Source organism: Archocentrus centrarchus, chromosome 12, assembly GCF_007364275.1.
Source record: "Archocentrus centrarchus isolate MPI-CPG fArcCen1 chromosome 12, fArcCen1, whole genome shotgun sequence".
Lineage (NCBI taxonomy): Eukaryota > Metazoa > Chordata > Actinopteri > Cichliformes > Cichlidae > Archocentrus > Archocentrus centrarchus.
In genome coordinates this window covers 19,226,712-19,241,518 of record NC_044357.1, presented here as the reverse complement: position 1 = coordinate 19,241,518, position 14,807 = coordinate 19,226,712, and the positions used below count along the sequence as shown (strand labels likewise).

General features: G+C 37.9%; 1 protein-coding gene across 2 annotated transcripts in view; it reads right to left on the bottom strand.

Annotated features, from left to right (window-relative positions):
* Positions 1 to 8,568, bottom strand: part of phf24 (PHD finger protein 24) — a 28,974-nt gene extending 20,406 nt beyond the window's left edge. Inside the window, exon 1 of one of the 2 annotated variants that reach the window (XM_030743056.1) lies at positions 8,127 to 8,568. The gene's annotated coding sequence lies outside the window, so the exon portion shown is untranslated. The remainder of the gene's footprint in view (positions 1 to 8,126) is intronic. The other variant, XM_030743057.1, reaches the window with a different exon arrangement.
* Between the last annotated feature and the right edge of the window lie 6,239 nt (positions 8,569 to 14,807).

Genomic DNA, 14,807 nt, shown 5'->3' with positions numbered 1-14,807 from the left:
TCAGCCATTTGATTCAGGTGTGTTGGATCAGGGACACATCTAAAACCTGCAGGACACCGGCCCTCGAGGCCTGTATTTGAGGATCCCTGACTTAAAGAAACTGCAAGAAAGCATGCTTAAGAGAGTTCAGGCTATATTGAAGAATAAAGCTGGTCATACCAAATACTGACTTCTCAATCTTGTTATATTTGTAAAAGCTCTGTTTTGGCTTTAGAGGCTGTCATTCCATGTATGTTTGCACATATTTGAGTAAATTGCTGCACCCATTTTCCAAGCAAAAGACAAAGAAATAACCAAAACCTACTGAATTCAGCCAGCTGAAAATCTCTCACATCACTACTCTTCAGTGTGTTCATTAATTGAAATGATTCAAAACAAGATAAGGTGAACTTTATTGATCCCCAAGAAGGGAAGAAAGGGGAAAAAAAAAAAAAAAATACACTTCACTCCTTGGGCAGGTTTTCAATGAGATTGTCCATTATTAAAGAAATCTTCAGACTATAGCCTTTGCCCTGAAACCCAATAAGAGAATAAGGCCTTGCAGTTCAGAGCACATCGTGACCGTGATGAACCCCGACTAACTTTAACAACTATGACTTTTGGAAACTGGATTCTTTTCTCCTTGCAGTAGAATATTGGGGGAAGGGGGGGGGTATCCATGTCTAGTCTTCTTTGGTGTCTCTTCCTCAGTCTGGGTTAATCTTCCTGTTTACCCACCTGTTACCCAACCTGTTCTCCTGCCTGTATTCAGACTTTGCTTTTATTTCCTTGCTCCTTTGTAACTTTTTTTAGTTTTTTTCCCCTACTGTATTTTGAGTGTCCCTGCTAGTTCTCTTCAGTAGCTTTTGTTCTCAGATTTTTTTTGTAAACTTTAATAAAGCTCCCTTTGTTTTTTTTCAGATCTGGGCTGACCTCCATATCCTGCAGCTCAGTCCGAGTCTGAACAACGTTACAACTCCTGCATTTCCAGGAAACTTAATACTTTCAATTCCTAAACACATTAAGTGAAATCATGAACTGTAAGATGTGGTAGAGCATTCAGTAAAATCAGATCTCATTTACACTTAGAAGATGCAACCTTGAATTGCATTATTTGGGGAGGGGAAGCATTGTGGATTCAAGTTGATTACAAGGTACTTAAGGGACATGTGTTTTTGCTCGGAAACACAATCCCATCCGACCATGCCCCGCATACACTAAGTGCTTGTGTGAAATTTAATCACATTTATCTGAAGTGAAATGGAGTCATTCTCTCCTTCTTCCTTCCTAGGCTACAACTCTAATAGCCTGTCAGACCTTATGCCATCAGACTGCTGCTGGACTCATGCTTCATAGACTGCAGAAACTACACTCATTTTGCTTATGCACATTTCGACATAGCTGCACTCTTTCTGGTTCCATACATTGAAACCATTTAAAGAGACAATAAAATAAGACAAACCAAGTTGGAGCACATTTAAATGAACAGGTTTCTTGAATGATTATCCCTGTCTGGCTTGCTTTCACAGAGAAAAAAACAGAAGCACACTTAGTTTTGTTTTGGATGGCTTGGAGAAAGGCATTTCATCTGAGGCACAGCATTCCTACAGAAATTAATTAACTGTGTCCCACCAGAATATAGTGTTTTAGCATATACTATGGGTCTTCACTAGGAAAGTGACAATTGTGTATAATTTAAAATCTCAAAATCTCTGCTACCTAAAATCTAAAATGGATAGAATTGGTGGTCAGATGAGTACAAGTAGTGAAAAATCTGTAGGCAGTTGGGAAATGGCTTTCACTCCACCTCAGAAAACCTTATTTTATTAGAAATTTAAATTTTATGTTTATTGACTCCTTAGTTCAGTGGGGGATTTTTGGACACATTGATTGCCTTCCTCAAGGACAAGTATTTCATTTAGAAGAGCCTCCTTTCTAGTAACAGTGCCCTCCTCCAGCCCAATAAATGACCGAAACATGCTGAGAATACACAATCATTAAAATCCTCCGCTGGCACATAGAATACTCAACAGCCAGCACCATAACTGCAGGGATAACAATAAGCTCAGTGGGCTGGCTTTTACTACAGATGGACTTGGGCTGAAAAGTGTGTTTCCAGTTTCATTTTTTAAACAGTTGGGATTTTTTTTTTCGTGAGTTTCCTGAGAGCAGCCATTTGGCAGCATTTTTCTTAATTGCTTATCCAATCAGCATGGCAACAGTGCAGGAGTCTAACCATGCTGTCTAGGATGAGGAAAACTAAGATTAAACTGCATTATGAAATAAATGTCTTGCAGTAGATATTAGTTTTCCACATATTACCAAACATACTGAAAATTATGACAAATGTATATGGTATGCAGACTTCATCAATTAATTACAATTAAAGTTCAAATCAAGTCACAGTACTATCAAGTGCCTTAAATGATTAAATAAATCAAGAATAAATTAAGCAAAGTCTTCTTAACTTACAGGTTGTTTGCTCGTATTCTTGTAGTCAGGAGATAAAAAGCCTACCAGGCCAAAAGGGTGGAGTTATATAGACTCCTGGGTGTGTCCAACAGATTGACAGGTGACAGGATGTGATGTGAGCTGGGCGTGGTGACGTTGGAAAGGGTTTAAAACTCATGATTCTAACAATCACACCAGACATCGGTCTCCATAAAGATCCTTGAGCAGAAATGTGTGTTTAAGCATGGATTATATTTATATCTATGATCTGAACAAAAAATGTGAGCTTAGCATTTTAAAAATTTCCATAAAAGGCTGAACAAGAAGTAATAAAATGCTTGTTTTCATCTGCTTGTATTTGTGCAAATGTTAAGAGACTGTTGATTCTCCATTTAGGGATGATTAAGCGGATCCAACAAGATGATGCACTTAAAACAACATCAGTCAAACTTCAAATGCTGGAAAATAATTAAGAAAATGTGACGAAAATATGCCATGTTTGCTTGTTTAATTTATAATGTATGTCATGATTTATTCATGTTTCTGTTTTGCTTTTTTGTTGATACACCTACTTTTCCACCTTAGAATAACCTTTGAGCATTTTAAGTCTAGGTTGTTTTGTTTTTTTGTTTTTTATTTTTTGTTGTTCTTAAGCTGAAAATTGGTGGATGGAAATGCATCTTTTGTCAGCAGACAGACATTGTGTGCACATCCATTGCCCATGTCTGTTTTGGAGTAAAGATAACAGTACTACACCATTTTGAAATGATCACAAGTAATAGACATATTTATTCTGTAACACTGCCCAGGCCTTTCTTACATCTGATCCTCAGCTTTCTCTCCTCATGTCTAAAAATCAGTAAAATGACAAAAACCAAGAAAACAGACGTAAAAGATCACCAGAAAACAAATCTACCTAGTGAGGGTTAGGGGTGAATTAAGGAGATTTACCTCACAGTCTTTAAATAGTTACACTTTACCTCACAGCTAAAGAAAAAACAAAAACAGAGGGCAAAAATGCAAACAAGAAAGTCATAATAGCAGTAGCTTAGATGTTGTTTGAACAGCTTGACTGTCTTAAAGTCTTTTGAAGAAGAAACTTGCCCATAAAGACCACATATAATAGAGGAGAAGTGGTGATCATAACAGAGGAAGGCACCGTGATTATTATGGGGATTTAATTATCCACTGAAGTGACCTTTCCACTCAGACTCAGAGCAGCTCTGGCACCAGCATTAGACACTGACAGCTTTTAGATGCTAGCGATGCCTGCAAAGACCAGGCAAGCTGCTGAAAAAAAAAAAAAAAAGTTTAATAGCTTTTGCATGCTTGAGGACAAGACTTAAAATAACCACACCATGGTTGATACATTGGTTAAATGCTGCTACCACAGCTAGATCTTCAGCTGGATCTTCAGCTACTGTGCAGTGCAGATAATGGGCCTTGCCTCTTTTAATGACATAATCAACAGAAAACAAATTGTTGTTTAATGGCTGGCTATTACAAGCCCCGAGTTTTTTGTGAACTCTATCAAATCAATGCCATCTGTAAACAGCGCATATAATTACAATATTTAACAACAGTCAAGCCTGTTTGTACTAAGAAAGAAAGAAAGAAAGAAAGAAAGAAAGAAAGAAAGAAAGAAAGAAAGAAAGAAAGAAAGAAAGAAAGAACGATGGTTTCTACATTGGCAGCCTCATCAATAAACAGCCCAATTCATTTTTTAGGAAGGTAATAATAGGTTTCTACACTTGTGTGCAAATTATATGATGCCTAAGGGAAGAAGAGGCCATGTTCTTTATTTTCAGCATTTGTATTCTCCAAACACTGCTAGAAGTGAAGCCACTGCTGATGAGGAAATGCATGTGCACACAGAAGACCCTGTCATTTTCAGGTTAACTTGTGAATTTTAAAAAGGGTTTTGTTTTTTGGTTTTGATTTTTTTTTTTTTTTTTTGTTCTCCATGTGCAAGTTGATTCTGACACAAATGGGTCAGTGCCTGACTTTGATACATTAGTGCATTAGATCGAGCTGACTAACCTGCCACTCGCTCACCTTGCAAGTCGAAAAAACCCAAAGCGTTTGACCACAAGCCTGTCAAACCGATCAGCCCTCTTCCTGCCTGGCTGTCGGCTAGATTTGTGCAGCTCGACACCTGCGTACACATCATACGCACAAGATAGATGATCTTTTTTTTTCATCTTTGACATCTTGCCTATAAATATCTAGAGCAAATCATTTTTGAAGCTATCCTTGTGAGTTATACTGTTTTTTTAGGCTCCAAGGTGAGCTTGTAGCTAAAAATATGTGTGTAAGACAAAAATGAAGGCAAATGATAAAAAGATTTCCATAAAGTAGCTTTAAGCACATATTTACTTTGCTATCATTTATAGTTACACCGCCAAACAAAATTGTTTAGATAATGTTGCTGAGCTCCACCAACTTGCTTGCAACCTTTTTGCTCATCCACCTGCTTACATTTCTTTCCCTATTCACTTTTTTTTTTTTTTTTAAATCCCCCTTCAGGTGCCAACGGTATTAAAAAGTGGCTCCACTAAGGCTTAGCAGTCACCCACATTCACCCTCTATATTACATTTGATGGCCAATACAAGCAGAGGAGAGCGGGATAAAACTCCCTCAGGCTTGACGATCACTAGACTCCTGCAGGAGCAGCTGCCTCGGCTGCTCTGCTCTCCTTCCTGGACCCTTCTGAATGATTTAAATGCCCCTGGATAAAAAAAGATCTGGACGAAGGGAAGTGAAACAGGGCCACTCCTTGGGGCAGAACTTGACATATATGTCAGAGGAAATCTTATACTGTGGGAGAATATTCTGGAGATAGTGAAGTATTGCCACAATTTGGTCATACTTATCCTTTACATGACATATCCTTCCTTTATCCATACACAAAGTTTTAGAGGGGTTTGCAGAGAAGTGTATGGTTCATTTTCCTTCCCCATTTTTTATTATTTTATGTATATTTGAGTCCTAGAAAGATCCACTATGCAATTCTGCTCTTGATCCATGTTGGCAAATGGCTTTGACTAGTCTTGAAGCAGTGATTCTCTCAGGAGCATCTTGATTTAATTAAATATTGATAATTTCAGTGGGAGGTGGCACCAAAGTGCTCTTGAAATCCTTGTGATTTTATTCTACTCCTCTGAGTGAGTCTTTTTTTTTAGTGGCCACATGTCATTAATTAATTCAACACCATGTTGGGCAAAACACACTAACTTCTTCTAGAGTATCCACTCACAGCCCCAACAGTATACGATTTGCAGACGCTGTTATTGTTTTTAGGATCTTTATTTGAAATTGAATCCATTTTCTCTTGTAAGCACAGGCCAAATGGCCAACATTAAAGTCTATAAGATTATTCAGTCCTCTGCTATACAAGTGTCACCATGGGTAGGTTATCGAGCTCACTGAGCAGCCAGCTTGAGGAAAATAGTCTACAGCTAAAGCTGAGAAATATCAGTGTTAAAATGTAACTGGTCTTATTCTTTAAGTTAAAACTGGTCAGGTAAGTTGGACTGTTATAGAGTATCTTGCAAGGAGGTTTGATTAGTTATGTTTTCTGAGAAAGCCCAAGAGCATGCTTCAAGCTCCAGTTAGGTCAGCTTGCTACGTGACAGTGTGGCATGTTCAGCAGTTTAGCTGAAGCAACTTCATCTTTAAAGAGTAACCCTTTAACTGCGCTGATTCACATTGCCAGGACATTTAATCACTTAAGAAGGCTACAAAAATAGGATGATTTTGCTAAATGGGGTGGGGGGTGCTTGCCAGGATGTAATCCACTCATAATAAGGGATGTACTCTCCAAATCATGTTTGCCATGTTTGGTATATAAAAGCATTATTTTAGTAAGACAACATTGCATCTAATAACTTGTGTCAAAGCTTTCAGTTGTTTGGGATGGAACCCAAAAGGAAGCAATTTGCTGATGTTCTTTAAAGATTGCAGCTGCAATGTGGATGTATCTTTTTAGCAGCCAAATGGTTTTGCTTTTCTTTTTTGTTCTTGACTGTCTCATTTGAGACATGTTGCACACTTAGAACTGTAAATACATCCAGTACTTTACTAGAAAATAGCAAAACTGGAGAGAATTTATAAAAGAAAATGTTGAGATTTTTTTTCCCCCTAAGTATTTAACGAAATTCTGAAAGCTCAAAATCAAACAAAATAGACACCATTTCACATTTTCTGTCTCCTTATTGTGTGTGTGCACATTCTACATCATAAAGGCATGCCAAGGGTGCTACACTGTATGTGGCATTTCTCTTGTGCTATGATTCCCTTCCCAAAGCTGTTGGATGTCACTGGTATGTGCTGATTAGAATCCCAACCAGCCCTCCTTTTCATTCCTTGTTTCAGAAGGGGGGTGGGGGGGCTTAGAGTTTTTCAATGGAAGCACCACAAAGCATGCCTTTTCGTGGGAATGAATCCGCCTTTAGCTGAAGATCTCACCCATAGACCAGGGAAGCAAAGACCTGGAACTAATTACACTAACGAGTTCACCCAGATCTCTGTAAGAGCTAGTGAGTGGAATCATTAACACTCATCTAAAACACGCAGATGTACGTGCACTAGGACATACAAAGGAACCTAAATCAAATCAAAGAGCTTAAGGTTGGTTTTGTTGCTTTTCCCTGGCCTGTCCTGATCAAATTCTTTGTTGCTTTCAGTAGAAATATACCCCTAGGTGCTTAAAAAAAAGAGAGAGAGAAAGAAAATTAAAAAATACTTCTCCATTCCTTCTACAAGATTCTCCAGAAAAAGAGCATGCTTATACCTCAGCAAATGCATATAGGGGTTTGAAATTCAGCTTGTGAATGGACCAAAAAAAAAAAGAGGGAGAGAGAGAGGTGCCTGAATGGAGGTAGAATTTAAATCTCAATGCATCCTTACATGGGAGACATCATGTTGGCATTCAGGATCTGCCAGGCAGAGAGCCTTAGCCAGCTCAATGCTCTGAAAGACTTTGACAATGAGCACAGAGCAGGCAGCAGTGAAGCAGCTCAGGCTGCAGAGATCTGCCTCAGACTGAGGGGCAGTACTCTCTCCCAGGTTAATACCGAAACGGGCTTGTTTGGGTTGTGGGACGTATGGGCTTAACGATAACACCGATTGGGCTTGTAAACAAAGCCTGATGGAGAACTTAATGGACAGCAACACTCCTCCGTGGGACAATACTGGGGAGAGTGGACGGAGCAACTGAAGAGGGCAAACTATAGTGTCTGCTGCAGACAGAAGCATCAGTTCCAAATGACTTAAATGTGCCGTTTATTACAGAATCTCCCATCATAAGATGATATTTTAAATGTCATAGAACTACATGCATAAGCTACAGTCTAAGAACTTCCCTTTTTTCGCTCGCGTTTCCGCTGATTTTTCGTATGGTGCACTGTTATGAAATGAGCAGACGGAGCTACCAGGCTTTGCAATGAGAAGTCTGTAGTTTGATGCCAACCGCGGCGTGCATCCACACCCATATGAATGCTGACCCAAATATGCTTCCCATGCAAGCATCTGTGTTGAGGGTTCCCAGCAAATCCACCTTAAGCGAGTTCAGTCACTGGTCGTTTTTTTTCTTTTTTCTTTTTTTCAGCATTAACCTGAATCAACGCTACCATTTTTTTTTTCAACATTTTACAATATAGGAAAAGCAAAGCCGCTTATATATTTGTGGACTCACCGTAAAGGGTAAAGGCTGGCGTTTACCGCGACTTTCTGGGGACTTTTTCCTTCCTGTCTCAAGCCTGGCCGTCCAGCATGGCAAGACTTGGCTCGTATGAAGTATGTGCGCCTTCACTCGCCCGTCGGTACCCCCGCAGGGAGACTAATGGCACAACAGTTTATTATCCGTTGCCCTCACAGTCACACAGAGAGAATTTACAGTCGGAAGCAGCTTCTCCCTTTTAGCAGGAATAGAGTCTTCCCCAAGACAGCCGTGGACAGCTCCGGTGCTGAAATCTTGTTTCCTATTTTTTCACCCACCCTCCTTCCTGAGCTACTCCCTCAGCATCTGAGGAGACACAGTTTAGGCAGGAGGAGAGCTCGGTGCAGACTCACAGACGGCCAGTGGAGTTAAATCACAAATTTATGACCATCTCGCAGCCCCCCTCCCCTTCCCGAGTGCCCCGATGACTTAGTCTTGATCCTTCAGGTTAATAACTTGTAGTTTACCCAGGCTTGAACCCACTGGCCAGAACCGCCAGGACATTGCAGTCCCCCCCTCTCAAAAAAAAAAAAAAAAAAAAAAAAATGACGTTGGTAAAGATGCTTCCTCAGTAACCAATTATTTCACACAGAAATTTAAAACGTAATGGATGCTTATTTTGAGAATCAGAGTGCAGATTGGAGGTGTGAGTCCCATTTGAGTCATATCTAGCATAATGTGTGACATGAAGATACAAGCAGGGTTGTAAATGCATATGATTTTACCACGTTTTCAAATTTGATTAGCAATCCTCACTGTAATAATGACTATATCCAGTAAAATTTTAAATGTTTTCCACATCGCTAGCAGGAAATAGCCATTAAAATATATTTATCAAAAAATACTGTATATATATCAGTTTCCTTATTATAGGAATAAGTAAACTACTTCTGACTCAGGCTCTGCAATCAATATTTATGGTAATGGTCACTATTTTATTCTTAAAAACATTGTTTTTACCATTACTTTGAATTTTGATCACTGTTTTGAATTTGCCAGTAAGTTCACACATGATAAAGGCAGATGGGACGCAGCAATGTATTGTCAGTTTGACCATTACTAATACTCTCAGTATAATGGCTGGATATCAGGATTTTTTTTAAATTGCTCATATTGTTATTGGTATACTGACACTGAACTCATTGAGCTCACACCCAAGTAGCACAATACCAGTACTTCCAAAATCAGCACTTGTTTACAAGGCAAGTACTAAATTTGGAAATCCATTATAATATTGTCAAGAAATGATTTGATCTACAACACCCTATCCAAGACAGCCAAGTACACACACTGATAAAACACACGTACATTTGGAGTGATGGCGAACAAAGGTAAAAGCTGAGTCAGTATCATTACAGCAGTTTCAAAGGGAGGTTCTCCACTGCCTTTCCACAGCAGCATATGTGGTTAATGTATGAACAACTATGTGCACCATGCCTCACTGTGTTGTTCCACAGCCTGCTGGTTCAAATGGAAGAGTATGCAATATTAATGAATATGTAAGTGCACACTGACCCACGTGTCTTGAGATGCTTAACTTATTTTCTCTGTGGGAGGGAGGAGGAGAAAATGGTAGTATTTTACTAAGGTAATCGGACCCCTCACCTACCTTCCAGAGAGATCTTTTTTTTTTCTTTTTTTTTTCTGTAGTTGCTTGCAGAATAAAACATTAGAAAATGAATAAATAAAAAATCTTTCCAGTTTGCATTTTCTTACATACAGATGGTATGTTTGGTGGATTTACACACAAGCAACTGGTCCTGTCTTCTGAATCTTTGTTTGAATTTATATGAAAATCCGATACCTTGTATATTTTGAGCTTGGCATTAAGAGCTCATTATTATACATTTACATAAGTGCCCCTCTAAATGAAGACAAACTGCAGAGGCAACGCCAAGCTTGGAGGCTTTTTAAAAAGAAGAATTGGACAGGGAAAACAAATAGTAATGGCCTCAGTTACTTTTTTCAGAATAGATAATGGCCTCTGTGGAGCAGTCTGCCAGTATTAGCAGTCCATTCACAGTCCAGTTGCATTCTTAATAGCATTCCCATGGATTTAGAGTTGGACTTTTGGAGCACTGCAATCAGTGTCTTTTCAGCACTGAATTACTTTCTCTCACGAATGAGAACAGTTGACCTGATGCCACCTGATTGGTCTGTTTAAGTGAGCAATAATCCCACCTTCCTCTTCATATACTTTCGCTTGCTCTGCTTTTGAGGTGAAGAGATTTCACTGGTGCAATAGTGTGTCGTGATACAAATAGTGCAATAATTGTCATGTCACAAATAATGCCTTTAAGTATACCTTTCACCCTGAGCTATGTGGACAAAACATGGAATTCTTTGCTGGTTTTTGGAAGTAATACTGCATGCCAGTTTGATAAATTATATGTTGTAAGTGATTCTGAAAATGTTACAGATTTACTCTCAGGGCCTTTGGAGATGCTTTCCCTATTTTTAAGCATGCACAAAAAGGAAGACTATTAAGCAACAAAGCCTCAAGCCAAGTGAGCATTTTTGAATATCAGTGTCACTATCAGAATCAGTAGTTTTGTGCCTTTGAGCTCACTGAAAATATTCCATTCATATGTTCTGGCTAAAAGAGTACTGAAAGACTGCTTACACCATGGATTTTATTGAGGCTCCAGCTCTGCAGCAAACTAATGTTTGCTGAGCTGTTAAAGAAACTGTTTGGCCTTTCTGGGAAATATGTGATGATACTAAGATGACAATAGCTAAAGGCAGAATTTGCCAACCACCTCCTTTAAAGTTCACAAATCATAACAAATTGCTTCCAGCGGAGACTTCAGAATGTCACAGTTCCCAGCCAAAAAGTAGGCAGCAAGGTAACCAAATGTAAAACCATATTTGTGTATGAATTAAATAAGCTACATATAAAAGCTTTAAAAGCAGGTGGATCTTAGTGAATATATAAAGATTATGATATTTAAATTGCAAGTGATACTGTCAAGTTATGATGCAATAGCACTTTTCCCTCTGCTTTACCATTTGTTCAGCATGTTTTGCGCTTCAACCATTATTCTCAATTATATCTGTTCTTACTTCTTTCTGGATGCTAGGGTCTCCATCCACTTCAGGTCTGGTAATCTTACGCTGTTGTAATATTTCATTTGAAACACTGTTTCTTTCTGTTTCCTCATAAATTAATCATGAATTAATATGGGTTTTTATCTACATAGCCTAGAGCACATATTCTTCCTCTGCAGGAGCTCACTGCATCAGGTAGCAAGCGCCTTTGTATTTCAGATTCCATGGAAAGCCCTTATTTCAGCATGATACTTATCCCTAATCACTGTACTGTATGATATTTAATGCAAGGCATCCTGTTCAGCCATTGTATGTCCTCTTTGACAGTATGTGCTGACATGAAAGAGGCTGAATGTATTACTGAACACTGAAGGACAGGTCAGACAATGATAGGGAATAAGGCTAAGTGGGCTGCTGCAGTCTTTTCATTTAGTTCTTGACACTATGTCACTGATTACACTGCATTTGTATTAATATCCCAAGACTCTTAAGCATACAAAAGAGGTCAATTAGAATCTTTCAAGGTAACCCTGTATATCATGTAAGACATCTAGGAGGCCCAGAGTGATTCCACTAAACTTAATCAGCATTGATTAAATATTCACAAAAAATATTTTAAAACTCTGTATGATTTTTTTTCCTCCACTGCATTCAATTCAGCATACACAACAGCTCCTTGCAGTTAGCAGTCATCCTATTATAGCATTTAAAGTGGTGTCTTTCAGCACAACACTTGCATAAGCAGCTATCAAATATTTATGCACATTCATGTATGCAAACGTTTTCCTTTTCACCAGGAAACATTTAAAATATGGGAGCTTTGTCCTTTGACTCACTAAGCTAACATTAGCTTACTTAGCTGGGAAATTCAGTCATTTCAGGTGACAAAACTGAGGGTAACCAGCTAAAAAATTTGAAGTGTATTTTAATTAATTTATTTATTGTGGTCTGGAAAGTTGCACACAGATTCTGGATACTGTGGAAAGTGAACTACTAGTTGTTTCTAAATGGTTTGATTCTAACAAAGGATCTCATCACCTTGGAAAAACAAAATGTATAATATTATAAAACTGCACATTAAATAACCATAAAAATGCTAAATAAATGAAGTCATATTTGACTAAGTGTTTGAAACTAGGTTCTTGGAAGTTATTGTTGATAACAACTTGAACTGGAAATTGCATATAAATTATGTCGAAACTAAAATGTCAAAATTGATTGAAGTTAAAGAGCTGTTATGCCAAAAATCATTGTACTTTGTTATTATTATTCAATATGTTTCCATATATTACTTGCTGCGTAGAAGTGTGGGGAAACACATGACAAATATTAAGTCAATGTTTTTACTAAAAAAGAAAAAAAAACATACGAATGATGACAAATGAGTCAACAAGAACATTAATTAAATTCACTGGATTTCAAAGATTTTGTATAACATATAATTCAGATCACTCACATAACCAGATGCTGGTTACAATGAGGGATAACGTATACCAATAAAGAGGAAATTATATTTCTGGAAAAACCCAAGGTTAGGACCAATATGAAATGTCACTGTGCGTCTGTTGCTCAGGTTACACTTTGAAACATAATTAAAATGTGTATCACACTGAAACTAAGTCTCTTTTTCCTCTTTTGTCATGATTTCTGAGATTTAAAGCTGTTGTTGATTTAATTTTCTTTACCTGTATCAGGGGGTGGGCATTATATAAGCTTAAGCTTCAGCCTACACCTTTTCAGCTTGCTATGTAAATGAACTGAATAGAGATAAAATGAAAATCATTGAAATCAAAATCAGAAACCTCCTTAGTCTAATAATTTAAACGTCTCAGTGTCAAGATCAGTGTAAGTTGATCTCTGTGCTACTGAAGGAAATTGGAAAGCTTGGCAGGTTCAGCAAATCATTCATCATTGCAGGTTTTCCCTGTCTTCTCCTACGTTGTTTTGATTATCATACACTTTTAGACCATTATGTTTATTCATGTCTGAGTCTTTATCCCTTTGTCCTTTTTAATTCAGCTCACATCTCTGAACAAAAAGCAGAACACAGAGGGCCAGACATACAGAGGTCAATCTTGCTCATTGCCTAAAAACAGTTAACGGCTGAGAATGTGAAGTTGCCTTACTTTGGGGAATTTATAAGAAATTCTCAAAGTCACGTTGTCTAAAAATTTATAGAAAGATTATGACTGAAGGGGTTTGGGATCAGTCAGACTGAACGGTGTAGATGAAATTCAGCTTTGCTCGATGGAAGCACGCTCATGCATCATTCTGATGCCTGATCGGATTAACTGGGAGATAACTCAGCCTCGTACCTGAACACAAAGTGGATTAAATAAGATAGATGGAAAAATGTTTTAAAACTGCCTCAAAGTATGTTGAACACATTTATTTTCTTTACAGAATCCTCTTTTGTTTTCTTTCCAGGCATTATAACTTTTGGCCAGTGTAATAATGGTATTTCTTTTTTAATCAGAAATCTGTGCTGTATACCTACTGCTGTCACATTTAGCCTCAGCAAGGTGTAGGCTGGTAAAACCTGTTGATGCCAGTACCGACACTGTTGCTAGGTAACTCATCAGTGTGACAGATGATTAATCCATTTAAAAAGCTACAGTGCAATCCTTGTCATCTTGCAACAAACGCCATGCTAATCTATGCTGCCACCATACAATTAAAACTCTCAAGAACCTTAGCTCTTTGGTTTAGTTCTTTGGCTGTTTGGAGTCAAGTTTGGGTCAAATGTCATCTTTGGTGTTATGTAATACTTAAATCAATTTCTTTTGAGGATTCAGTGAGTGCACACGTCTCTTTTATAATGTTATTCCAACTGTCAGTACACTAAATATGCTAACTGGAATATTCTGTTATTTAGTAAAAGAAAACATAACCACATTCAGATCCTGATATTAACTCACTAAAATGCTTTTTTTTTTGTACTACAGGGAAAAAAAAAAAGGGCTGTTTTAAGGCGACAAACACAAAGTGTAGCACACATGTGCATACTAGTCACAGTATATAAGCTCATATGTTTTATCTCAGGCTTTATAGCATGCCGTATATTTATAGTTCAAAACTAAAATGCAGTGTGGTGCATGTGTTTGCTTTTCTAACCAGCCTGACAGCCTTAGCATAAGTTGGTGACATTAATACAAGAATGGAGTAGCAGCTACACATACATCAATTCGCTTGTTTGCACAGAGGATGCCATTAATATTCTCCAGTTGGGACTTTTTCATTATAAACTGGCCTCAGATCAGGTCAGGTGAAGACACCACACTACTACATGTAAAATATCTTGCAAATAAAGTATATTTGATATGTGCCGTGAAGCAGATAGCACAGAAACAACAAATCAGAAGAGTGATGATGCTGTTAATTTTGTTTCCATGTCTTCCTGCACTCTAAGCTCTAGTTCTAAAAACAACATGACTTAACAAAGTATAAAACACTATTGAGCAGAATGAAGTATAAGGTGCAGCAATGCCAAAATGTAATGTCCCCATATGTGGACGCAGGGTTTCAGAAGGTTAATCAATATTATCTTGTAACAATCAATGACTGTTACTTATTTTGCTAAAACAGTTCTAAAGTACATAAAAGTACACA